This window comes from Castor canadensis, chromosome 10, assembly GCF_047511655.1.
Source record: "Castor canadensis chromosome 10, mCasCan1.hap1v2, whole genome shotgun sequence".
Taxonomy (NCBI): domain Eukaryota; kingdom Metazoa; phylum Chordata; class Mammalia; order Rodentia; family Castoridae; genus Castor; species Castor canadensis.
In genome coordinates, this window is record NC_133395.1 from 12,262,498 (window position 1) to 12,288,445 (window position 25,948).

The 25,948-nt window shown below is 40.4% G+C and overlaps 1 protein-coding gene across 22 annotated transcripts in view; it reads left to right on the plus strand.

Annotated features, from left to right (window-relative positions):
• Positions 1–25,948, plus strand: part of Dock9 (dedicator of cytokinesis 9) — a 260,000-nt gene that overhangs the window by 70,997 nt on the left and 163,055 nt on the right. The window contains exon 1 of one of the 22 annotated variants that reach the window (XM_074043087.1): positions 14,284–14,600. The exons of the other annotated variants lie outside the window; for them this stretch is intronic. The gene's annotated coding sequence lies outside the window, so the exon portion shown is untranslated. Of the gene's footprint in view, positions 1–14,283; positions 14,601–25,948 lie in introns of those variants that run through there. 22 annotated transcript variants of the gene reach the window in all.

The following is a 25,948-nucleotide window of genomic DNA, read 5'->3' on the forward strand; positions in this document are numbered from 1 at the left end:
AGTGATAAGTGGTAAATGAAAAATGTTATAATGCCTGTCAGCTTGAGGCAGTTTTGGGAAAGTAAAGGCTGGATTTTGATTATTTAGGGTGTTCTTTCATGTCTTCCTGCTCTGTTCCATTTGTCTTGAGGAGTAAGGAAGGTAGGAGCCTGTTTGGCTGCCTTTGGTGCCAGGCACTAGAGCCTGCGGCTCTCTTTGGTTCCAGCTCTGGCTTCAGGACCCATGGCTTTGGGTAGGTTATGTTTTCCACTTTACTTTTAATATCCTCCCTAATGATGCCCAGTGGGTTTGTTGTCTGTTGAGATCACAACAATAAATTAGGCTGATATTTTCAATGAACAGTCTGCTCTGATTCCTCGATGCATTTCCTGTGTCGTAACTGCGGCCACCCTGCTCTGATATTACTGCTTTTTGTGAGTGTCGCGTACATGAACTAGCACAGGAAGGGATAGGCCCTTTCCCCAAGGCTTTGTTAAAATCTACTATCTTATTTGTCAGTGGGTTTCACTTATTTTATATTTATTAAATAAACAAAAGACATTTATTGTAGAAGCTAAGCAGTCTTATGTCTGCTACAGAGAGATAAACCACCAATTTAAACATGTTGAGGCAAAACCTTTCAGAGTTTCGCCATGTATAAATCTGTTCATAAAAATATGTAAGAAGTTGCTATGGGTTGAATTACGTCCCTTTCCCTTGCCAGATTCATATGTTGAAGCTCTAACCTCCAAGGTGACTGTATTTGGAGATAGGATCTTTAGGAGGTAATTAAAGTTAAATAGGTCATAAGAATAGGGCTCAATCTGATTGGACTGTGGCCTTATAAAAAGAGGAAGAATAGCATACCCATAATTCCAGCATTTGGGAGGCTGAGGTAGGAGGATCGTGTGTTCCAGGCCAGCCTGTGCTATATGGAGAGACTCTGTCTCCAAAAAAAAAAGAAGACAGCCAGGCACTATTGGTTCATGCCTGTAATCCTAGCTACTCAGGAGGATTTCAGTTCCGAGCCAGTCTGAGCAAATTGTTCATGAGACCCTATCTTGAAAAAACCCATCACGAAAAAGGTCTGGTGGAGTGGCTCAAGTGGTAGAGTACTTGCCTAGCAAATGTGAAGCCCTGAGTACCACCAAAAAAAAAACCAAAAAACCCAAAACCAACCAACCAGATAAAAAGCAGAGGAAGAGTGCTCTTGCGTGTGTGTGGTGCTTGTGTTCTCTTTCCATCCCTCTATGTGAGGAGCAGAGAGGACCCTCACCAGAACCTGATCTTGCTGGCACCCTGATCTCAGACTTCGAATTCTCAGAACTGTGAGAAAGTAATTTTCTGTTGTTTAAACCACATACTCTTGTGGTATTTTTTTTTTTTTTATGGCAACTCAAGCTGACTAATCTATAAGTGTAACAAGAATGCCATTATGGTATATTGTCTTATATTTTGCCTTGAAGAGACTCCACAATGCATCACAAATATCTTTCCATGTCGATAAGTACTTCACTACAATAAATGAGCTCATTTTGTGGATCTAGCATATTTTATTTAACCTATGCACCTGTATTCCATTTTTTTTCTGATTGTAAATGCCATAATAAATACCTTTGCACATGCACTTTAAATACCTGTCAGATTGCTGTCTTAGCATATTTCTAGACCCGGAATGGTTAAGTTGAAGTATATTTCCTTTTATTTTTTTCCTCCTGATACTGGAGATTAAACGTAGGACCTTGAGAATGCTAGGCAAGTGTTCTCCACTTGAACTATGTCCCCAGCACTTCAGTGGGTTTTTATATGTTTTTTAACTTGTTTTTTAACTTGTTGTCCTTACTCTCCCTCCCAAGTATCTGGGATTACAGGTGTGAACCACCATGTCTTTTAACTTGTGTTTTAACTTGTTGTCCTTACTCTCCCTCCCAAGTATCTGGGATTACAGGTGTGAACCACCATGTCCAGCTAAAGCATATTTACTTACTTTTTAAAAAGAATTTTGGTATATATTATAGATTGTCCTCTAGTAAGATTTGAAATTCTCAAAGTCAAGACAAGAAAGTTGGTGTTCTTCCTTTGTGATACTGAGCAGTTAGGTTTAATTTTTGCAATTTATTAAGATGCTGATGGGGGGCTTATCTGTTAAACAGAGTACAGTGACTGAGATTGCTGTACATTTAGACAAGTAACACAGTCTTACTGGGGCTGAAGTTAGCACCAATTTTGCCTCTGTTCCTGGAAGTAAGACCACTAGCATTCTTAAATATCCTTGGAGAATTCTGAAGTGTTTCATTGTAGGGCTGGAATGTGTTTAATTCTGGGAGGTCTTTGCCCTTTTAGAGTTGGAATGGCTATTTCATGGACATTTAGAGGAAAAGAGCAGCAGAAATACTGAGTAGAAACATACAAGTAAAGCTATTACAGCTTTGATCAAGTCTTACTTTACAATAGAGTAGTAATTTATGTTTCTGGCCCCATGGCCCAGAAATCAGTACTGCTTAGCGTGTACTATGTTTTCTAGTATTTTTCTCTGCATGTGCAAATATTAAAAATGAGATAACATTTCATAGCTTTTGATGCCGTTTTCACTTACCATTTTATTATGAGCATTTTCTTTTTTTTTTTGGCTGTTCTAGAGTTTGCTCTGGGCCTTGTGTTTGCTAGGCAGGAGCTCTACCACTTGAGCCATGCCTTCAACCCTTTGTTTTCCTTTATTTATTTTTTAGGTAGGGTCTTGCTTTTTTGTCCTGGTCCAGCCTCAGACTATGATCCTTCTACCTATGGCTTCTCACATAGCTGAACCACAGCTGTGTACCACCATTCCCAAATTATTATGAGCATTTTCTTATACCCTGGATGTTCTGCTAAAACCGATTTAATATGTGCGTAACATGTCCATTATAACATATGTACTAGAATTTATTCAAATGTTTCTCTATTGTTAAGCATTTCGGTTGTTACAAGTTAAGAGGACATCTTTACCCCAGAATATTTGTGTAGTTCTGTATTCTTACAGGCTGGACGTATAAGAGTGAGTGTATTGAGGCAGGAAGGGATGTTCTGAAGCCCTTGGAAGCATACTGTTGTATTGCTTGGTGATGGATCTGCATTGCCTTTGCGGCAGCATTAGTCTTCGTGCTCCCTTTATGTATGTCACCGCGAGCATCATTTCTGCCAGAGTGAGAGGTACAAGAGAGGGCTTCTTAAACTCTAAATCCTTCGGTAGAGTCATTTCAAACTTTTCTCTATGTTGTCAGTTACTTTGAAACTTCTCTGCAGTACCTGTTTTACTAACAGAAGTTCAAATGTATATGTATATGTACAAATAGCCCATCTTTTCCTCTGAGGTTTTTCTGTGACTTTTATACATAGAAATTCTTGCCTATCTGAGATCAGATATTGACCAGCATTTTATTTTGGAATTTGTTTTGTTTATTTACTACTTGACTTTTTTGCTCAGGAGTCAGCAATTTATAGCTTATGGTGCATATCTGGTTTGCCACTAGTTTGTAAATAAAGTTTTATTGGAACATAGCCATGCTTGTTTATTCAGGTATTGTCTGTGCATGCTTTAACAGTGGCAGAGTTGAGTCATTATGACAGAGACCTATAATATTTACTCATTGATTTAAAATATTTACTGGCTGGTTGGTCCTTACGGAAAGTTTGCTGAGCCCTGATTTGATGGACTGAATTTGCTTGGTTATAAAGTTTAGTCGAGGTCCTAATTTGATTTCCTGTTCACCTCTAGTACTCATTTTTTTCAAGTCTTAATCCTTACTCATTGGACTGTGATTATTATGTTTTATATCCTTTTATGTACCAGGCTTGGCTTTAGTACAACTCCATGGATATTACAGAAGCAAAGTTCTTATCCATCTGCCAGTTTAGTTGCAATTCAGGACAAAAATGGAAGTAAATTTGAACAAAAAAGTCAAAATCTACATCTTAAAAATTGAGTAAACAGGCTATACTGCATCAATAGCTGAATCACGTAGTCTTATGAAGCATATCTTGTCTGAGATTAGAACTAAGGGTTAAAGTTTGAGTGTAGAGTTAAGGGTATTTTGCGAATTTCTTTCCTTGAGAAAGATCCTTTCCTGAAGCAGGTCAGACTTGTCTTTATATGGATTCTGTGCTGCATTTTGATGAAAGAAAAATTCCATTCTGGCAGCTGCATCCTCCAGTAAACCTTGATTTGGTTTTCCATTTTTTTGCATATCCGGTCTTTTCTAACAAAAGGAGCTCAGCAAGATAGGATCAAAGGTGCTACCAGAGAGTCAATCTATATCTTTATAAAAATGAAGAGTAAATTCTAAAGGCAATTAATGTCCCCTTTAACCTAGATTTTATCCATGTATGTGAAGGTTTGGTTGTGTGTGTGAGAAAGTTCACATGATTGTATGTGCATGAGTGTGTACATATATGTGTGCTGTATGTCTGAGTCTGTGTAGTTGTGTTGTCAGTTTAGTACTAGAATATTGGCTAAAGCGGTACTTTACCATTTTTCAAATGTCAATTGGCAATCAAAGACCTTTCCTGAGGATGCACTCCAAGCAACATTTGTTTCCCAACCAAGGAAAAACACATCCTAGAAGACTTAGGTAGATGTGACTTGTGAACCTGTGCAGAGAGATGATTTGAGCTGCTTGCTGACTGATGCTTTCTCTTCTCTTCTTGAGGAGGTCCTGCCTTTGCAAAGGATTCTTAGATGTGAGCATGGTGGCAGTCCTGTAGTCTAGTTTTACCTTTACACTTGTTTGATATTCTCTTTGTGTCATCTAGGTTTATGAAATACGTAACAACATTATCAGTGGGTCAGTTTTACAGATGCTTGTTTCTTTGTGTTTGGTTTTTGAAGGGCAATTGGAAGAGAACCCTCAAACTTTGTCCTTGGTTCCATGTCCCCGTCATTTCTTCAGTTCTCAAATACCCTTTGGATACTTACCATACAGAATGGTATGATTGAATAAACCACAAGGACTTGTCACAAAGTAGTTGTTGTAGCGCTCCAAGTAGGGTCTTGGCTGGGATAGACGTTTGCTAGGTGCCAGGAGAACCTGTAAGAGACTTCAGATAGAAGAATTTAGCTGAGTAAAGGGACAGGAGAGGGCCATTTTTAGATGAGTGCCAGGGAAGGAGATCTGAGGTCTTGAAGCTGCTAGTAATTCTACAATATTGGAGGGTCCTTATCAGGCTGGAAGACAACTTTGGGCGTATAAAGGAGACCAATGAGGCTGAAGAGCTAAGCAAGTACCAGGTCATAGTAAGTCTTCTTGGGACTTTGTTCCAGTATTTTGGTAGAGCCATATACTGAGGGTTTTTTTTTAATTAATTTATTTTTTGCGACAGGATCTGGCTCTATAGCCCAGGAATATCCTGTCTCAACCTTCCCAATGCTAGAATTACAGCCCTGACAGTGAAAGTTTTAAACAAGGAAAGACATGGTCAGATTCCTGTTTTAAAAAGCCTGAAGGGCCACCCAGGGAAGTTTAGTCCCTTCTTTCACCTCAGAATGGGATCACAATCAGAAAGGGAGTGACTGGGCTCACGGAGGCAGGGTGAAAGCTCTGAACTATCTGCCTATGCCCTACCACTGAGGGTTGAAGAAAAGGGTCAAAGAGAAGGTCAGGACGCTTTCTGGAACTAAAATTTACTTGACTGTGGCACGCTGGAAGTGGATGAAGAAGCAAGGCGTGGCAGTGCCCAATCCTCTGACCTAGGAGGTCATCAGATGTAGGCACAGAAGAAAGGCAGATTTGAGTGTGGTCAGTATTAGTAGAGAGAGCTTATGAGTTGCTTTTGGTCTTGGTGAGTTTGAAGGCCCGAGGAACCTGTAGGCTAGCGACAGATCCACCTTTTGTAGGGCCCTGACAGTTTTCCAAGTTGGAGTCCTGCCCTAAGAAAACTATAGAAAATGATGGATACCAAGTGAGGAACAGGACCTTGGGAAGAGCATCTGCAAGGAGGGTTCTGTAGCTTCTCCGCAGCCTGCCCCTGCCTCCTGGCACACATCTGAGGCTCCCAGGTCTCACTCCCTCTGATGCTGAGATGCGGTGTCTTGCTTAATGTCAGAAAGGCCCAGGTTCTCCTTCCTCAACCATTGGCTGGTCGTCGTCTTGTTTAGACTGTGAGAATCAGCTCTGGTCAATCCAAGGGCTCCTTAGTTGACATCTCCAAAGGCCCTTGGTGCCATGGCACCTTCTGATCTTTCTCCTGGAAAGGGCATCCTGCTTTCTCTTCCTAACACACAAGAGAATTGAAAGGGAAAGCCATGAAAGGCTTGTATGGGCTGAGGCTTCTAATCTGTTCTCACTGCCATGCTGGAAAGAGGATAGAACACACTCTTCATTTAGAATACCAGCAGGAATCGGGAGCCCTGCATGCAGGGAATGTAGCATTTCCAGCTTTTCCTTTACCTAAAGCCTCTCACCTAGAACAAAACTTTTGAAATCCACTTTGTTTTCATCCTAGCCAGTAAATGAAAGGCAGTACATGTGGTAATGTGCCAGTAACACTTAAGTGAGTTCTGTAGCAGTAAGGTGGGAGTGAAGAAGAGAATCCTGGAGTTTGAACATCGGAAAGCCCTTCCTTGCAGGGAGGGCACTGCCAACATCCAACAGGGTAAGAAGACATTTGGGAAAAGGAACTTTGGAGGCCCACTTACCTCCTCCTTTGTACTCTCCTGCTGTACCCTGGCATTCAGAAACCCCTTTATGTGCTTCATCCTCTGGGTGGCCACCACCCACCCTGGGTGCTCTTTCCCACTCCTCTCTTTTCACTGTCAGAACTTAACAGTTTGTATGTGTGAATGATCTCAGCTAGATGTTAGGTTCTTATCTGATTTTAAAAGTCACACTGTGGTATAAATAGCGAACAGACTGATATCTGCCAAAGGGATTTGCATTTTAGAAGGGAGTTTGTTAACTAAGGGTGGCACTGGAGATGGTTCTGGGAGGCTTTGGAGCAGTTTGTCATTCAGTTCCAAACTGCAGAATGAATGGAGTCTGTGTGCCAGAAATTCTCCTTGTATGACTTTAGGGTTTTATTTTGATTAAAGGACAGAATGATGCCTGTATCTCATTTTTCTTTTTTTCCAAGTAGGTGATGGTTTTCTGTGTTGGGTTTTCTGGAGCAAATTCCAGAAGTTTAGTTGGGGAAGGCATGGGATTTTTAGTGATTGACCTTCCTTGCTGTGTCTTACACCTGCAAGCCACTATTCTACCACAGTCCCAGGAAGATGAGTCTGGGAATCTGGCATCTTACGTTGGTGAGGTGGACTGCTGTTCTTGTGACCCAGACGTACCTGCAGATGGCATTGCTGGACCTAATGTCCTGAGACCTTTTAAGTCAAAGCCACAACTTGCTGGTATTCTGGGTTCTGTGTTCAGAACTGAGTATGCCATCTTCTGAAGGACATAACAGCAGCAAGAGAAAATCCAGAGAAGGGCTATTAAAAGATCTATTCAAGCTGGCCATTAGTGGCTCATACCTGTAATCCTAGCTTCTTGGGAGACTGAGATCAGGAGTCTTGTGGTTCAGGGCCAGCTTGGGCCAAAGTTCATGAGATAGATGCCATTTCAAACTATAGCTGGGCATGGTGGAGTTGTCTGTCATCCTAAGCTATAAAGGAGGCTGAGATCAGCCCCCATCTGATGTGAGACCCCATCTCAGTGGAAAAATCTGGATATGGGGTGGTGTACGCTTGTCACCCCAGCAATGATGCTAGGAACTGTAACTAGTTGCATAGTAGTCCAGGCCAGGTTGGGCAAAAGGTAAGACCCTATTTCCAAAATAACCAGAGCAAAAAGTGCTGTAGAGGCACTCAAGTGGTAGAGCACCGGCATAGCAAGTACAAAGCCTTGAGTTCAAACCCCAGTACCACTGTTTATAACTAAATGTTCTCTTCCAGAGAGCTTGGATACACTGGACTGTCCTGCATTTATAGATCTGATTTGGGGATTGGGTGTGAAAGCAGGCAGGGCCAAAAGTGTTTTAGCCACTCCCCTAAAATGGGCATTGTCTTGTTTTGGGTTCTTTTGTCTTGAGTGGGATTTCATCAGTTCTTTGCCAAATAACAAACAGGGGTGTGTTGATGGTCTGGGACCTTTGGTTTGAGAGAGGCATGCTGAGTTTTCGTTCACTTTCGTTTTCACTCTTAGTATCCAGTCCTCTCTTCATCTGGGGTGTGTATTACAGAGGATATAGGCTGCTGTCCAAATCAGACTCTCTTGTGACCAGTGTTGTAAAACAAGTGGAAACTCTGATACTTTGTACAGATACATGTTTATCTGAAAAATTCTGGATACCGTCCAAAGGCAAAGTATGCAGGAGTGGTCTTAATTGTAAAAAAGAACCTCCAGTACAACCAAAATGTGAAACCTTACTCATTTTTATAAATTCTAATCATCGTCTTTCTGTTAAAAAATAAACATTAGAAAAGAACCCCCAGGACAAGTTTTAAGGCTGTTGTGTTGTCTGTCCTGCACCCCAGACATGTAGGATCTGGCTCAAAACAGGCAATTCAAGAATTCAGTGAAGGCCAGATGATCTTGAAGCAAACAGAATTCGTTATTTAATAGTTACTTCTACTAGGAAATGCATTTAAAAAAATCAACTTAAAATTATTTTTCCCCTGTAAATAGTTGTTTTGATATCCTCTCTTTGATCATTTTCTCTCTGTGTGTGTGTGTGTGTGTGTGTGTGTGTGCGCGCGCATTCATATTCATGAGCTGCTCCCATGACCCATGTTCTGGGCCGCACATCTACCCTTTAAGCATGTGAAGAACAAGGCTAGTTAGACAGACTGTTGAACCAACTCAGGGAATGGCCACACTGGGTTTTCATTTCCAAAATATGCATGCCTGAAGTTCATTAGCCTGCTCTTTGAGTTTGGGTTTCGTCTTTTTATCATGGAGTTCATACATACCTTTGACTTTCTGTTTACCCTTGTATCTGTGGTTAGGTGATTTACATAGCAAAATTATGATTCTAAACTTGTTTCCCTTTCTTCTACCCCAGGGACATGATGGTCACGTTACTCTACTACCTACTCACTGTGTGTTTGGGATTGTTACTAATTTTGATAACAGCCCAAAGTGAAGCATCATTAAGATGAATCAGTTGCTCAGATCTATAGGCCAATCTAGATGACAATGGATTGTCTACCTTAATGGATAGTCTATACCATATGGAGAATGATAGTGGACAGCAAGCTGAACGATCAAGAAGAATTTGGATGCCTCGAGTTTAAGCAGTTGGAGATAGATGGGAGAACTTGTTTGGGTGGGGGAGTTAGGAGATTGATCTAGAAGGAGGAGGTACTGACTATGACCATTGTTTCTGTTACCATAGGTCTTAATGGATTTTACCAAGTCTTTTGGGTGGTAAATTTTTAAGAGTTTTGGCAGCATGTCTTATGTCTCTGCTAGCATGATTCAGATGGAAACCATGGCCAGGAATGTTGTAAGTGCATTTGAGGTTAAAGAGGGCTTTCAAGTGCTCATCATGTAATTGGTGACAGGCGTTTTCTGTTGGTCTTCTGCCTAGATAAATGATGAGCCTTAGTTGGTACCCAGAGGTTAAGCACAGTCTGAACCAATGAAGAGTGACGTGACTCCTACCTTCAGGGGGCTTCCATTTAATTTTGTGAGATGAGATATGTATATAGAGGTGTGTGGTGTCCAGGCCTTGTTGCATCCTGTTTGGTTTTTCTCTTATGATACCTACCAGGTTCCTACATCCTTACCCTAAAGGCTTCCAAAGTCCCATATCAGCTGTTCTCATCAGTGACTCACTCATAGAGGTCCACCAAGTACAGAAGGAAAGCAGAGAGAATGTTTGGTTGTGTACTATAGTGTCACTTTTACCACCACCCTGGTGATGTTTTCAGGGTTTGCAGCACATCTTGGAAAAGCTGAACGGCACCCAAACATTGTATGCACATATGAATAAAAAAAAAAAAAAGAAGGAAACTTTTAAGCAAAAAAAAAAAAAAAAAGGCTGAATGGCTTCTGCCTTAGGTCTTGGGGTCAGCAGGGATTTGTGGTGCTGGTAAAAGGTGGAGCTGGACCAATACCACACTTAGGCAGGGCAGACCTCTCCCTAACTGAGATTTGAAAGCAGCCTGCTTCTCCCATGAAAGCATGGAAATGTTTTCTATTATACAACAAATATGCACAAAATCAGGAGGCAACTGGAGTTATTTTTGACCACCCAGGACTTGGATGTCTTGTCCTGATGAGCTGTGACTCAGTCATGTACAGAGATGAGAAAAGAGTCCCATGAAGAAATGGGTGAAGGCTGTACATGGCAGATCCCTGGAAAATAGTCTAATGCGCACAGTCAGGGAGAAAAGTCTTCAGAAAATGATGGAAGGATGTCTGACAAGTGGATGGTTTTAAAGACAGATGTTATTTCACATCATTACTGATCTGCTTTGATTTCAGGTGTGGTCAGTAGGAATTTAGTGGTCAACTCCAGACATGTTATCGGAGCCCTTGAAAGAGGTCGTCTTTACAGAGATTTTAAGGAAAAGCTCCTCTGAGGTGAGGGTCTCAGTAGGACTAGAAGGCTTCATTTAGAAATTTTTGAGCCAAATTAGTGAGTTCTTTTACACCCTGCGTCTTCAGATGGTAATATTTGGACCTAGGGGTGGGAATTCATGCCTAGTAACAAGTGTAGGTTGTGAAACGATCTACAAAGGGCCTAATGCTAGGCGATCTCTCTACATTTCCTGAAGTTCCTTTGCTGTATGGACCCTTGAGTGGCACAGGCAGGCACCTCTATGAGGCAGTATGTTCTAGAATAAGTGCCCCATGCTGGTCTGTGGTATACACTGACCATACATCCAGGGGACTTTTTGTTTTTTCTTGTGCAGTGATTGAGTAAGGGGAGCATGCATCCTTTTCTTGTTTTCCCTCCATTGAGATGACTGAGAAATTAGTGCAGATTGGGCTTTGCATATGTGAACCTTTTCTTTCTTTCTTTCTTTTTTTTTGTGGAAAGCTATGCTGTTTGCTATACCAGTGACAGAGCAATTTAATTCCAAGTCATTACTATAGCAACATGTAAACAAGGCAAAGGAAGATGAAGGATTAAATTATCTCCTCCTCCAGGTCAGAAATTCTTTGATTTTGAAATTATTATTGGACTGTATGGTAATACAAGGAGCTAGAAGGCATAGTCCAGGTTGAATATGAAATGAATGTGTGAAGAGTTAAGTAGCTATGTAATATTAGTATTACTCTTAGCTCAAGATAGTTTTAAAAGGCGCATCACAAGTCAGCTATTGGTGAATTGCTGTTAACAGTTCATCTTGTAAGTACCCAGAATCTGGAAAAAAGATGTGTGACCCCTTGTCATTGTCCTCTCTGGTTTGCACCATGGGCCTGGTGTGAGAAGGAAGGTTAGCAGTAATTGCCAGTAGCACCTGGGTTACTGAGGACTCTGACCTTGGCCACCATCTAGAATCTTCCTTCTAGGTGATGTCATTCACTTCATTATTTTAGCCACCACCTGCCCACACTTGCATGGTGGTTGTGTGTGTGTGTGTGTGCCCTGTATCTTATCCATACACACGTGTGGCCATATGCTTTGTCTACTTAAAGCTAGTTAACAGCGTTCCATGTAGCTCAGGTTGAAACATACAATCCTTAATATAGCTAGTACAGCCAACAAGACCCCATATGAGCTGCATTCTTCTTATACCACAGTACTCATTGTGTGCTGTTCCCCCCTGGACCTTTGCACTGAGATCTTTGCAGACTTTTCTGTGCTTCAGGATCTTTGCACATGCTGTCTCTCAACCCTGCAACTTACACTAACTTATTATTTCATTCTTACTCTTTTAGCTATACTTCTGTCTTCCTCAGAGCTTATTTGATTTCAGAGTAGTTAAGCATCTTCTACCTTTTTCCATTGCACTTATCACAGTTGTAAATAAACTAGTCATTGTGTTGTGAGCTGCTTATTGTGTTGTGAGCTGCTTATTGCTTATTTTGATGCTGAGCATTTCTTCAGACCACTTAGGTCTTTTACACAACCTCCTTATTTGTGTAATGGTAATAGCTCTACCTCATTAGTATAGTTTTTTACTGGTTTACAATTTAGAGTGAGCAGAAATGTAAATCTCAGTGTATAATATTGTTGAGGTTCTAGAATGTGGTCCTCTAAAATGTAATAATTATGTATTTTTGACACAAAAAAATAGTTGCCATATACAGGGGGCCCACATTTTTGCTATGCATATTCCTATTTGTTTTTTCCAGTCATGCAAAAGAAAGAAAGACAAGAAGGAAGGAAGGACTGAAAAAGAAAAGGTAGAAAGAAAAGGGAAGAGGAATCACCACTATATGCAGAAAACAAGACATATCAGGAGCACAATTAAGTGGAAGGAATGAAAACAATGAATTAATTGATTTTGATCAAGGATGTAATTATAAATGTATAGATGTATATACAATGTTATATGCATTCATACATATGACTATATGTAAATAACATAAACATATTTATGAGAAAAATATAATGAAGAATTCTTAAAATTTTAGTTTAACTTGAAAACTTAAAAAAATTCTAAGATTGCCAGTCCTAGTTGTGTGTGTGTGTGTGTGTGTGTGTGTGTGAATACCTTTCTGTCACGAAACAGTGGTAATGGTTAGTGTTACTTGGTTTTGTTTAATTGGGTTTTGTGTTTTAGTATTATTGCTCAGCAAAATAAATGTTAGAAACCTATGACAAAGTCCTGATGACATTAAATTGGTAATACACAGAAAACTTCTTCAAAACTTTTCAAAAAAGGTTTTGTATGAATAAATCTCATATTGCAACTTGATGATATGGAGTTATAGTTTTGAAAGTAGTGTCAGAATCTTTTGCTTTATTTTTTTTAATTCATTTATTCATATGTGCATACATTGTTGGGCCATTTCTCCCCCATGCTCCCTCTTTTTGCTTTTTGTGATAAAGCCTACTCATTCCCTTGATTTTCCAACATAAGCAAATTCTATGTACTAGTTATAGAATTCTAACTGTAGTTAGAGAAAACTTAAACTTTTAAAAACAACTTTTAATTACCTTTTTCCTTCTAATCATGAAGGAACTATTGGTTTTCTATACAGAGAAAGGGATACATTTAACTCAAACAAAACTCTTCTTCTTAGCATTTTTCAATACAAAACAAGTACTAAAATCTCATCCCCAGAGTGCCTTTGGATGCAGGCCTTTTTCAGAATCTTGTACTTACTGGTCTCTTTTTGCCATGGAGTTGTTATGTTGCCTGTAGGTACAGACGTTTGTGGTAGGGGTAGAACTCTGGAATAGTCATAAGATTTTATAGAATGTTGGTCACAGTAGTCTTAGAGGTTACCTCACACTGCTGCATTTTTCACCTACTCAGAGGGCACAAACTTCTGGCTTTTAATCCAGTTTGGTGGATTGGGAAATGTTTTTGTTTAGTTTCTTATTATTGTTTTGTTGTGTCCTGAGTGGTAGAAAGGAGGGTGCCCAGCACTAAAGGTAGGTAGGTATTGAACGGTAGGTGTTCCTACTATAGCATGTTCCTCCTCACAGTCACTGTTTCCTCAGTGGAGCCTTTCCTCATCATGCTTTGTCAGTTTTGGTTGCTTCTTCCCAAGACAATTGGCCATTTGTATCTTATCAGGTTTAGTTAATAGACACTCTTTGCATGTAAATTATATACCTTTTCCTAGGAACACTTTTTAATTTAAATTTGCATCTAATCTCCCAAAGGCTTCTTGCAATGGGAGGCAAGTATTACTCTATTTAGGATGCAGGTGCAGCAGTTACACAGCAGAGAAGTTGTTTATAAGGTCACATAACAATATGATAATAAAGGGGTGGTTCATTTAGGAATTAGGATTTTGTAGTTTCATTCTTGGTGTATAATGGTCCGGTTGCCATACTGAATCCCTATCATTTTCCCAGAAATTTTGTAGATAAATGGAAGGATTTACTTTCAAATAATTACTTTTTTATCACTACATATGCTGTGGAAAGGAAGGCTCTGCTTTGACTGCAGCATACAAGTCTCTTTCTTTTTCCTCTCTGCAGTCCTTTCCTCACCTTGCCTTGGGTGCTGCAGCACTCAGGTCTTTCTGTGCCCCAGGCACACCATGCTCTTCCAACCCTCCACACTGTTCTGGACAGGTAGTTTCCTTTCCCTTGAGTGCCTTTTATTCTCTTCATTACTCACACTCTTGCCTATGCTTTACGACTTTGCTTTTCAGGTGCTCTAACACATTGAAGTCTTGAAAGGACCAGCAGCATCAGCAGCCCTAGGAGCTTGTTGGAACTCAGCTGCCCACCTGCATTCCACGCCTATGAAGCAGACCTATCAAATTGGGGGGTCTGAGAGGGAGGCTGATGGGAGCTCAGAAGAGAGCCCCGGGGAGGCCTGGGTGCCCTTGGGGAGCCAACACCCCACACAGACCTCCTTGGCTGGATCACCTGAGAGGATTAGAAAGGGGCCCAGCAGTCTGTGTTTTAACAAGCTCTCTCAGTGATCCTGACACTATGGAGTTTGGAAACCACCACTTTTAGATACCATTCAAATGACACCTTGTCTCTGAAGCCTTCTCCTGACAACTTTTGAACAGGTAAGTCCAGTCATCCCTCCTGTTGTGGCATTTTTTCATAGTGTAGTCATTAGGCAAGGTGGGCTGACTGCTGAAACCAAATTGCAGTAGCTTCACACCGGGAATGTTTATTTCCCACCTGTGACGATCCCGTCTGGTGGTCCTGCTTGTGATGATTCTGGAGCCTAAGTTCCTTAACTTGTGGCTGCTTTGTTGCCAGGCCCTCCTTGGAGGCCTTTACGTTCTCTGTGTCAGTGGACCTTCAGGTGGAGAGAGTTCAAGGGTAATTGAGCAGCATGTTTTAGGACCATACCTAGACCTACTTTCCACATTTTCTTGGGCTGGAGCCTAATTATATAATTTCAACCTAACTGCCAAGGAAACTGGAAAATGTGCTTTTTTTTTTTTTTAATCTCTGCCTAGGAAAAAGTAATATATTTGGGTACAAGCTAGACTAGAATTGTCCAAACACAATATGTTTATATATGTAACTTTACATATGTAATTGTACATGTATTTATATGTGTAATTTTATATTTCCTAGTAGATGCATTTTAAAACATAAAAAGAAGAGCCAGGTGTGCTGGTGCATATCTGTAATTCCAGCTACTCAGGTAGGAGAGTTGAGGTCCAAGACAGGCTCCTACCAAAAGCACGACATACTGTTAAAAAAAAAAAAAAAATCTAAAAGCAGAAAGGACTGGAGGTGTAGCCCAGTCCTTTTGAGTTCAATGCTCAGTACCACAAGAAAGAAAGGAAGGAAGGAAGGAAGGGAAGGAAGGGAAAGAAGGAAGGAGAAAAGAAAAAGAAATACATGAAAAGAAAGGTGTTAACCTTAGTAATATATTTGGTTAAATGTAAATTCAAAATGTTTTCAACTTTAATAAAAACTATTAATAAGATATTTTACATCATTTTTGTCATACATGGTCTTTCAAATTCAGGGAGTATAGAACCTCTAGGATTGACCATAATATTGAGCAGCCCCATGTGGCTGGTGGCTACCATGCTGGACAGTGCAGGTCTAGCCAGTTCTGGCCACAGCTGGTTCTGAAATTGCTTGTTTGCATTTCTTTAAGACACCTCCTCCCTACTAGGTTGCATGCTTTTGTCTCCTTCTTGCACAATGCTCCCTGGGAAAGAATTGCTCACTGAGTGGTTGAGTAGTAAGGGATTTAGCACACGAATGCATTACTGGTAAATCCAGAAGAGCATTCCTTTTGGTTCTTTTCACTACTTTGGTAAACATTTCTAAGGAGCTCTCTTTTGTGAAAAGTACTAAATAAATCACAGAGGGTGGCTAAATTAGTGTCATGCTAAAAGGAAAAAGTGAGCCAAATAACTGTGGCACTAATGTGTCACCGAATTGCATAGAGTTTGAGGAGAAAAGAACTTGATGAGCTAATGGTCTGGGGTCTTCATTTTGTGAATGTCTGTTCCTGAGATAAGTGGTGACTAGGAGGTGGCATATGACTCTGGGGGAGCCAAATCTGCTAACAGCTTTGATTACTTTAGCTCTATTCTAGTAAATCCAGAAATTCTGTGTTTTACCCCAAATCAGTGACTTCATATGGTGGTATGTGCTGCACTTACTTCAAAATGAGTGTTGATCTTAATTTTAAAAATGCTATCTGGACAAGGCGGCACATGTATGTGAGCCCAGTACTCAGAGGCAGAGGCAGGAAGAAAAAAAGTTCAATACCAGTTTGAGCTACATATTGAGACGCTGTCTCAAAAACAACAACAACAAAAACCCAAACCCAAAAAGAAAAAAATGTTACCCCCAAAATCTGTGCTTTTAAAATTTTTACGTTACTGCCTTTTCTTCAAGTCTTGCATCTGGGAATAGATAAGTTCATGAAAGTTATATCTGTACAATGGGTAGTCTGAGGAGCAGATTGTATTTGAAAGGAAACTGATAGTACATTAAACCTGTAATATTGGCACATTTTTTCATTGCTGGTCTTAGTGCAGTGAATTTGGCATTTTATTCCTCATATGGTGGGGGCGAGAGGAAATCCTTAGAAGTGAACTTTACTTTTCTCTAAACAGATTGTTTCATTCCTCTTAGCACCAGTGACAACCTTGAACTTGAGTTAAAGTTTGTAACTCTGCCTATAAGCAAGAAAGGTGTTTTTACTGGGATTGTGGGGAACAAAACGCTAGAGTTGGTTCTGTTAGATGGTCTTTAGGAAAGTATGCTGCTAAACAATGTTTCGTGTGATCACGCCATTAGCAACATTTGAGAAGTGTATGAAGCTTGTACCGTTCTGTAGGTCCTTTCTTACAGGTTTCAGAATGAAAGGTGTTTCATCTTGGAGGTGGGGGAAAGAATGGAAGAGGAAGAGGAGGAGGACTGGTGATTCTGGTAGAAGACCCTTCCCCAGAGTTTTCTTTTTTCAGTAAGGCTGGCTACATAGAAAATGATCCGTCAATCATGAATGAAAATCTCCCATGACATTTGAATAAAGCTACGGGTATTCCACCCAGGGAAGGCAGTGGTAACAGTAAACTTCTGCTTCAATCTCCATCTTCTGCTTTTAGCCAAATACCATCATCTGTGTCACACCTGGGCCCACGTATTTCTGGGAACCATCCATGTTTTCTTGTATCAGATCTGCATTGTGGCTGTTGTTTATTCCTTTATAACCTTAAGCTATTATATTAAGAACAATGATTCTGAAACACAGAGAGCAAAAACCTGCAGCATAGTATTACCTGAGATGCTGTGGAAAATGAAGATCCTTGGGCATCAACTCAAGATCCAAGTTCAGAAGGTTTGAGTGGGTTCCTGGAATCAATATAATTAATAATAATTAACCAAACAGCTTGATGCACAGCCAGCTTTGGCAAACCCTGTAAGACAGGGCTCTTGCTTCACCTCATTTTAGCTGGAGTGCAGAGCAGGAAAACATTCTTTATGTCTGAGTATTTAGGGACTTTCAAGCAAAACCTTTCAAAGTGAGCAGGTATTTGACAGGTTGAGTTCAGGAGGAGGTGGGGATACATTCCACATTGACAGCTGGCATTTCTGGAAACAGGAAGGTGAGGCACTAGGAGATAACAACCAGAGTCATCTGTGCAAAGGTTCATGGTAGGGAGTGGATGAGGAAGGGAAACGAGGGTCCATGGCCAGGTCTGTCCTGAGGGTTGATGGATATGCCTTGCCCTGGGAGCAAAATCTCAGTTTATTCTGTTCCTTCCTGACTTTCTTTCCTTTGTGGAGTTAATTGGAAAGTCTCTTCCCTTGTTTCTGCATGGCCTTTTTGCCTTACTCTGTTCCCTACTTTCTGCCTGTTCTTGTAGACAAGAACATAAAATGGTTTCCATCAAGTGGGGTTTTGGTCCTTTGCCACATTGTCAGAAGTATTATGTACCTCCTAAGGGAGAAGCATGTATGTTGAGCTCAAGATTTAAGCCTTTCCAGTTGTAGATGCTGTCTGAAGATCTACTCATTTGTTGGAGCTTTAAAAGTAGGAGTAATAGAGGGGATTGGATGAGTCAAGTACAGTGTATTTACAAGTAAAATCCAGGACAAAATCCCTCTGAACAATGAGCAGACACTTAAAACATTGAAGGACAGGAATGTAGAATAGGTTATGTTGAGAGGAGGGCACGAATGGAAGGGAGGGGAAATGTAGAGGGGAAAGGAGGTGAACATGGTTGAGGTACGTTTTGTACATGTATGAATACGGAACATTGAAACCTATCAAAGTCATTTTAAGAAGGGGAGCACGGAAGAGGGAGAATAATGGAGGGGATGAACCAAACCGGGGTGCAATATATGTATATATGGAAATATTACAGTGAAACCACCTATATAACAATCATATACTAATAAAAACGTTTTACAAAAAGTAGGTTGATTTTATCTTTATGGTCAAGGAAAGTAAAAATTGCTTCCTAATAATTAAAGTGGTTTTGTCACATAGGCGCTCTTGACTGATTCAACTTGTTCTTTACCTTCTGGGCCTCAGTGTTCTCATTTGTAAAATTAAAAAGGGGTGTCAGGATCATCAGAGGAGTAGGTAGAGCCAGCAGCTGATCTAGAGTGAGGCAGCTGGGATCCCTGGCAAAAGAAACAAGCCAGTTACTTTGATCCTGTCTTTATTTCAAGTTTGATTTGTTTGTTGTGGCTTCTTTGGGTACTAATTTTGATTTTTTACTTAGGTGTTTCATATAGTATTATTATTTTGATTACTGAGTTTTTTTAGTACTCTTGTAAATTTTGTTCCTAAAGTGAGTGCTTTCCTTGCCAGACTCTAGTCCAGGCCCTAGAGGAAATGCCATGTAAGCACCAGCCATGTTCGTGGATGTTATTTTAAAGTACTTCCCAAATGCTATAAATGGCTTTTTGTTGTTAGTTTAAAAAAATTTTTAAATTTTTATTAGCATATTATTGTTGTACTGGGGGTATGTTGTGATATTTACAAAAGTGCTTACAATATATCTAAACTGATTTGTGCAGTTTTTTCTTTTGTGGTACTGAGGTTTGAACTTAGGGCCTCGAGCTCCCTATGCAGGTGCTCTACCCATTGATCCACTCCGCCAGCCCCTTTTATTTCTTGAGACAGGGTCTCTGTATAGCCCAGGTTGCCCTGGAGCTCACTACGTAGCCCAAGGCTGGCCTCAAACTCGTAATCCTTCCTTCTACTTCCCAAGTGCTGGAATTACAGATATGCACCACTATACCTGGCTTAAATGGCTTTGAAATAATTTTTAAAAAGTGTTTAAAATAATTCATGCTTATAAAGGAAAGTCAGAAAATATAAATAAACAGAAAGGAAAATAAAAGCCGTTTATTCCATATTTAAGATATAATAATTAACCTTAAATTTCCTTTTGGTTTTGATATCCTGTTATCTTCTAATGTTTTCAGGCCTTAGAAAATTCTCTAGCATTCTTTGTGGCTCTCTTCAGGCAATATATGCCTAGAAAGAAGATAAAAATTATATTTGAAGTAAAAAGCATTCTGTGTACTTAATTACCAGGTATAAGATTAATTTGGGAACATAACTCCAAAACATAGAACTATGTGAACGTATAAGTTATTTAATTTATAAGAGTATGGGTGTCTGTAAACAGTCATAGTGTTGTATTGCAAAGGATAAATTGGACTAAATTAAATAAGAATGTATGTGGAGTGCCTAGGGGCTTAGTAAATACTTTCTTTGCTCACCCCTGCCAGTTACAATAAAATGGTAAGTATCGACTTCCCACTTTAGGTCTTGGCAAAGCGTGAGTGGAAAAATGTGCCTGGAGAGACCCTAAAGGCTTTGTATAACATCGGAAGCCTCATTTATTCCGCATTTAGCTACTTTTGAAATGGCAGAAGGGCTTTAAGACCTGTCCCTTCTTTGTAAAAGGGCCAGTGGAATATTTACACACTGACTTTCCAGTTTTCAGAGTTTGATTAATCATCTTACTGTCTTTTTTAAACCACATTTTCCTGGAAAAGTTTTTTCTAGGCTGGGGGTGGAGCTTAGTGGTAGAGAACTTGCCCAACATACATGGGGACCTGGGTTCCATCCCCAGCTCTACGGGGCGGGGGAAGAAGAAGAAAAAAGTTTTTTTCCCCCTTGTGTGAGAAGGAAAAAATGAAGCCCATTGTGTTGCATTTATATTTATTTTTAAATCTATTTTAATTGACAAATAATAGTTGTGTATTACTATATGATGTGTTGATACACGTTTACATTGTGGAATGATTAAATCAAGCTAATTGCATATTCATTGTCACATTTAATCAGTTAAATTAGCTGTTCAGCAGCTTTAAATAAAGGACTAAAGATGGTTGCAGATCCATCCTCCACCCACCCGCCCATCACCATTTCTGTGTGATGTGATGTGTGTTTTGATTTGGCAGCAAAGAGAAGAGAAGCTTTGATGGCCTTCTTTGACCTTCACCCTCACTATCTAGGGTGTATGTATTTTCAACTCTAGTTACATTTATTTGCAGCCTACCTGTGATGAAAGTCATTTAATTTTCTTACATGTATTTACAACCACAGAGGTAGGAGTGTTGTCCAGGACTAAGAACTCATGAGCCCCCTTAACACTGGCTTTTCCTTTTTGCTGTACTGGGGTTTGAACTCTGCCTACACCTGTGCCACTCCCCCAGCCCTTTTTTGTGATGGGTTTTTTCAAGATAGAGTCTCAGGAACTATTTGTCCAGACTGGCTTCAAATGGCAACTCCTGATCTCTGCCTCGTTACTAGCTAAGATTTACAGGTGTGAGCCACTGGTACCTGGATTGGCTGTGTTTTCTATTCCTTGGTGGTTCACATACAGTTGCCGTGAGTGTAGAGGAAATGGCAGGCCCTCGTGTAGGCAGCAGGATGAAAAGGGATACATCATCTTTGCTGCTGGTGATAGCTCATGGAAGGGATGTAGCCTGCTGCTGTTTAATGAGGGGACTTCCCAGTTATTGTCAGGAAACTGGTGTTATTGCATGTGACCATTGTCTCCTAAGTGCAAGCTCAATGGAGCCAGAAGTACTGAGGTACTTAATCCCCTTAGCAAAGTTTCCTCCTGGTGGACTTTCCCCTTTCATTTTGCAGAAGTAGGTGTTCAGGGTTTGCCTAGAGCTTCTGCTTCCCCTGTGTGATAACTGACTGCTGTCATATGCAGCTCCTGGGAGTGACCAGAGTCGTGATTCCTGCCAGCTCCTCCCATCTTTATCATGTATAAGTCACCAGGTCTGCAAGCTTTCTGTGTTGTAAACCCTTGACTTAGGTGAACTTAACACATACAAATAAAGAGTTTATAAAACCAATAAACTTGGAAGGTGGTAATTTGTGTTTTTCATTAGCGTGCTTAGGAAGGAGGATGTGGGGAAAAGTATAAGAATGAACATTTGTCTTCCAGTGATACTTGAATGATACATTTTATTTAGTAAGAAAATCTTGAGTATTTAAAAAAAGTTTTTCATTAGTTTTCACACCAAGAATACATTTCCTAGCCCTTTACCTCAATGTTTATGACGTGGGGTGTAGTGAGGAAAGCTGGAAAATTCTAGCTTTCATGAACTCCTGTGAGTTTTGGGTCTGTGATAAATCCTACAAAGGTAAAGCAGATTCATCATTTATTCTATAAGCAAACATTTAGGCATTGCCTACTGTATACGTAGCACTGTGCCAGGCACTGGGGACAAAGGCAAGGGGGAGATTAAAAAAACAAACAAACCCACAAAAAAGCAAAACACTGGACATGACTCCAAGCATGGTCAAGGCTGCACACCACACTGGGAGTGCAGTTTCCTGAGAAAGATCCCAGGCACATTATGTTTTTCTTGGCTCTGTAAGTTTCCATCTCTAAAATAAATTATTGATACTGCTGGACAAATTATCATTATCACTATAATTTACAGAAAAACTCTTGGTGTCCAGAGCTTAAGAGCTCTATTTCCAGTCCAAGGGGAAGCCCGTCTTCAGTAAATTCATTGATAATTGCATTTTTAGCACCTACCCTGCTGTAGGACCTGGGATAGAACAGTGAACACAACAGGCAAAATTACTGCCCCTACAGAGCAGCTTTTGGGGGAGAAGGTGAGACAGGCATTAAACAAATAAGAAAAGTTTAAGCTGGTGACGGTCATAGAAAAATAAAAGCAAGGGAAAGGGAAGGAGGCTGTTATATGGGTGGGGGTGGGGGTGGGGCTGTCATTAGTTTTCTGTGTCTGCAGGCAAAGCTTTCTCTACACTCCTGGGACACATATCCACTATCCCCCCTCATCTGGAAACAAGGACTTCTTCAGGGTCTGCCCCCGTCCTATCTGTGTGCTTACTGAGAACTTGTGGCCTCCTCCATGACTGTCTTCACAGGTAATTCTTCTGTAGGCTCTTCCCTGCTCTGTTGGAGATGAGAATCAGATGCATTTAAAAAATAGCCATATTTTACTCTTTGTCTTTCTTTTGGGTGATTTTTTTTAATACTCAACATTCCTTTGGGTAGTGTATTTTCATCCAAATGTCATCAAGAAGGGAAGTTCCAATAGTGACTGTTGGCGATATGCAGAGCTAGAAAGATCCTTTGGTATAAGCCCTTCATTTTACATTGCACAGTGAAGCTTATGGAGCTCAGAGAGGTGAAGTGACTTTCTGTTACACAGCTCTTGAGTGATATATTGGGGGCTAGAACCCCAGTGTGAGCTTTCTCTATACCATTATCTCCTAATCTTGGTCATTTATTTCTGACTAAAGGCGTGTAAGTGCTTTTGAAGAAGACTTGTAAAATGTAGACAACTTAGAAAAAGTGAATAGTCCCACATACCAGAGGCATGTAGTCACAGTCTGTATTTTCGTCTCAGTATCATTAAAGATCTTAGAAAACGATGGTTGCTGGTTGTGTTGTTTGCCCTGTTTTGCAGCTGTGAATATGGCCTTGAGGTGCCCACTGGCCCTCAAGCTCCATGTGACCCCTTTGCTGACCTAGCCTTCAGGCAACCTGTGAGACTCTGAATTGCAGTCTCGTGGTTGTTATCCCTGCTTAAGGAGAATTTGAACCTGTCACTTGATGAGGCTTATGTTTCCTCCATCTGTGAGAATTCCTCCATCTGTGAGAATTCTGTGAGCTCTGTGAGCCTCTCCTCAGGAAATTTCAGGCACAGAATAGTTCTGTGGGTAATTTTAGAGGGTTTACCAAGTACCTTCCCCCAAATTCAGTCTTGGATTCCAGGCTAAGAAATATTAGTTGAGAAGGTAATGTGGATTACATCTTTGTGATAATCTGATTAAATCTCTAATGATAAGAAATAACTGAAGTGAGCCCCAGAGTTTATATCAGAATGTATTATTCATTGCATTGAGGGCTCTCCCAAGAGCCCTCACGAGGTCTGACTTTGAAATCCACCTGCACCTTTGCCCGTCCCACCCATCTATTCCATCCTCTTGTTGAGTTCTGTCCCCTGCTGTGGTTTACCATTTACTGTTTTGCTCCCCGAACCTGCTGCCCCCATGCTGTTCTGCTTTCTATTTGGCTGCTTCTCGTGCCACTGTGTTTTTGTTTTCCACAAAAGGGCAGATCATTTTTCTGACACCTTTCCTTTCCTCTGGCCAGCAAGCTGACCAGTGACAATACTGTGGAAAATCTTTAGTCATCTCCCTTTTGCAGTTTTTCTTATTTGTGTTTCTACTTCTGATTACTCAGAACAAGAAAAACTAATGATCACTTGGGAGTAGAGATGGAAACAAATGCAAGCTAGTGTTAGTTTTCCTTTGCCTTCAGAGCTATTTATATTTTAGATATCCTTTCAATAGCCCCTAATGAAGAGCATAAAAAAATTCCTTTAGGTAAGATAATTGATTATTTATTCCTTGTACATTTATTCCTTAGTGGTTATTAGCTACAGTAGATACAATTTCAAATTTTATATAGATTCAGTGCTAAAAACAATTTTATTTGTTCTTCTTAAAGATTTAATTGTGCTGTTTTGAAGTGCACCTTTGTTTAAAAAATATCTAGTAAGTTTTGCAGGATGACATTTGCTTATCTGGGAGACAGGAACATATTAATTTTTAGTCAATTATCCATTGAGTTTTGATTTATCAGTAAAAAGCTGCTGCCTTATTTCAGGCCATTAACAAATGAAAATATGTGCATATTTTTACAAACACTTCTTTTCACTTTAGGGTTACTGATGACCAGTGACCCAATGCCAGCGTGGCCATTCAGTTCAGCAGTGAGTGAGTGTGTTCAGTCTGCAGAGACTGGATACTCCAGGGTGGTTGAGATGCTGCCCCTGCCCTCAGTGAATATTCAGTTTCACTGAAGTTTGATGGGAACAAATGTAAATAAGGTAGACTATGCAAAGCTCCTTATAGAGGTGAAAGTGGTGCCCAGAAAAGGAGTGAATTTATCTGGTCTGGGAGGATCAGGGTGGTTTTCTGGGGAAGGTGGTGTTGAACCTGAATGAGGGGCACCAGCAGGGGTCTTCAGCATCTTAGAGTGTGATGGAAACACTTATAGTTGGAAGAGGAAATGGGGTCATAGGGTCTAAAGGTAGCATACCTTAGAATCAAAATTTGCCTTCAGAAATTCCTTAAATTTCCTTTACAGTTTTCATGGTTTTGAGTACTCAACCTGCATAATAATGTGTATGTATGTTAAAACTTGAGAACTGAAACCCATACACAGAAGCATCAGTCCATCCTGTTTTGGAAGTGTTCCTACATCCTCCCCCCCCCCCCCCCCCCCCCGCCCCGGGCTTACTCTGGTCTGTTTCTGCAGTACAACTCAACACCTCAACACCCTTAGTACATGTTACTAGATGGTGTTTTTTTTCCCTCCTGTACTGGGGGTTTGAACTCAAGGCCTCATGCTTACTAGGCAGGTTCTCTAACACTTGAGCCATGCCCCCAGCCATAGATGTGTTGGTATTATAAGGGTTAAATTGATTACAGTGTGAGAGCACCTGAGATTAGTAGCTAGCAAGCGCTCAGTGATGTTTGTGGAGGTTGGATCCAGAGGCTCAATATTTACTTTGCTCTTAGAAATGTTATAAAGGAAAATTTAGCCACCTTATTTCCTGTCCTGAAATGGCATTTCCTCTAGTGGCTGTGCTAACCAGATGTCATTGTCATGTTCTCAGACATCATTCTCATTAGCATTTTAGAGAAACCACATCCTAATCAGAGGTTTAGAGTCTGAGGAGTTGTATCATGCAGCTGTCCTTGACAGATTTCTAAAGCAGTTGATGTGTCCTAAATGAGCAATACAGAACAGCAGCACTTTGAATGGCTTCAGAAGGTCTCTAATGAGATGACTGACTGTAGTATCTCCATTCCTTCTAAGCCTCAGAACTACCTTCTTTCATAAGTTGGGCCCACCTGAGGGTGATAGACAGCGAGGACTGTCTTGCTCTTGGAATTGCCTTACTTCACCCAAGGATTAACTGCAATTATCTCAGGTGGGTAAGAACAGCTGTGTGAATTTTGCTGGTGCAGTTCCTATAAGCAAGTGGAGAACCTTTATCTACTACACTAATCAGGACCCTTTACATAAATACCTGTGAGAAACTTTTTACAGATTTACTTGCTTTATACAAGTAAATTATGGAACTGATCATGTTTGCCTTTTTGTCCTGGCTGCCTAGAAGGTAATTAAAAGTTTTTTCCTTGATTACAAAATAAAGTCATTGCTAAATTAAAAAAAATACAGAAAACCTTCCAGAAGAATAAGTCTGGCTCATGGCATGTGAACATGTGTGTTCCAGATGAATGTTTGAAGGCACCTGTCAGAATCAAGCAGCCCAAAGGGAAGAATGGTTATTTTCATTGCTGGAATGCTTTGTGATGTGTTGCAGCAACACAATTAGTAGCATTGTCATTTTTAGGCTTTTATAGTCATGGTCGTGAACTTAAGGGTTATTT